Genomic DNA, 2,125 nt, shown 5'->3' on the forward strand with positions numbered 1-2,125 from the left:
CTCCCCGCCCTCCAGGAGGAGGGGAGCGGCAGGGGCCGCAGCCGGCGAGGAGGGGTACGGAGCCGACTGAGGCGCCTGGGGCGGGACGAAACCCGGCAGGGACCTTGCTGCCCCTGACAGATTGGGGTGAAAGTCGAGGGAAAAGTGGAGAATGACGTAGGGTCGTGATTAGAAATCGCCTTGCCGCTGGGTCGTCGTGCCGCCATCTTGGCGCCTGTGGGTGCTGAGCGGGCTTGGGGAGCGCGGGCGGCCTCCGGGCCTGGCCAGAGCCAGAGCCGTGGCCGTGGCCGTGGCCGGGGGGGTGGTGGTGTGCGGGTGGCTTTTTCCCCAAGTCAGTTTTTTCTTCTCACAAGTGAAAATATAACTTCACTGGTCCCCCTTCGTATTCCCAAAACGGGGACAAGCTCTTTAAGCAACGCCTGTAAGCGAAGATCAGCGGATCCGGATTTCTTCAGGGGAACGCAAACAGGTTCAGCCCTGTCATATGGACACAGAGTGATCATGCTGTCGTGTATAAATGTGGACTAGACAGTGCTGTTTTTCTTAGATTTTTTCTGCTTCTTGGAAGCCATTAAATGCAGGGGTTGGGTTTTTTTTTTTAGCAATATACTTGTATACCTGGACACGCCCAAGAGTTCCTGCCTTTAATCTGTTTCAAGCTACAACATACCTGTAATGCATTTTATCTTTTCATTATTAATACAGCATTTCACAATGATTTAATTCACAATTATTGGTCAGAATGTATTCTGACAAATGGTAGATAGTGCTTAATTACTAGTGCTAATGACAATATAAGCCTTTCAATTACAGATTTCCACAAGATTTTTGTTATTTTCACAGTTTTAGAATTATGGAATGTCCATCCCATTGTTAACAGTGAATGGAAAAAGGATGAAATGATGTGATGAAATTCTTAATAGCAGTGTCCAATAATTGCTCCAAACTAAGACTAATTAATTGAATTCTATAAATCTTTAAATTCTCAAGAAGTTAATTCTGAAGAGAAAATGTCCAGAGATCAAAGAGAGCTAGGCACCTAAGTGAGGAATTGGGCTTGAGTGTTGAAAAAGGTTGAATCTATCCTGATTTACAAAATTGAATGTTACTAGTAGTAAGATGCCTGCAAACACCTCTGAAGTCAGAGTGTATATATTATTCATTCTATACACATGGGATGTATAAAATTGCACAGACATCATATGATCAGAAATATCCCTTCTAAGTAAAAACTGCTTTTCCAATTAAAAAAAAATTGCATTTTAATTTTTAGAATATTTGTCAGGCACACCCTATTGCCTTCACAACATGTCATCAAGGTTGAAACACTGTGGTTTATGCACACCAACGCTCGTATCTATATCCTCATGACAGAAACATTTCAAGTGAGTTTTTACACATGAAGACAAAATGGAGAATGGTGCTAATATGTAAAGTTTGATAAATCTTTGGTTTACATTAACACTTAATATAGTGAGTTTTACAAATACTAAGTGATAACTTAGGCAGCCTTACTGACCTTAAGTCCTGCTGTATATTCTCACTAGAATGTTCTCACTTAGAAAGCACTGAATTTTATCTTGTTTTCCACATTAGGGTAACATAGGAAGAGATCTTCTGTTGTTGAAAGCATGTAGTGCTGGTAACAGAACAAGATCCAGCTGCAGGCGTTAGCTGGCAGTTCCTGTTTCATGACTTCAGCATGGGTCACTTCAGTGTGTTGGGTTGCAGTATCAAAAGTTACCAATTTATTTTAAAATACTCTTAAAATTTTTAGTGCTTTTCCTAAAAAGAATCCAGTTAGTCACAATTACTGTTTTAAAGATCATCATTCAAGTAGAATGGTCTGTGTTCAACACACTGCTGCTTGTGTTAGATTTTACTCAAGAAAGCGAACATCTACTTAAGAAGTTTTTTTTTTTTAAAGAAACATTTACGGGATGTTCTAGTTAATAGAATAAACAGCTCTCAAGAATCGCAACTTTCTCCAGCATCTTTACTGTCAAGGCAGCCTCTTTTCTACAGCTACTTTTAAACAAATCAAATTGTGTCTTACCACAGATTTCTTTGTTTAGATTTCTTTGACTCAGCCAAGATAAACACAGTCCCAGATTTCCAAAAGGTG

Source organism: Tyto alba, unplaced genomic scaffold (genome assembly GCF_018691265.1).
Source record: "Tyto alba isolate M040663 unplaced genomic scaffold, T.alba_DEE_v4.0 Super-Scaffold_21, whole genome shotgun sequence".
NCBI classification, from domain to species: Eukaryota; Metazoa; Chordata; class Aves; order Strigiformes; family Tytonidae; genus Tyto; species Tyto alba.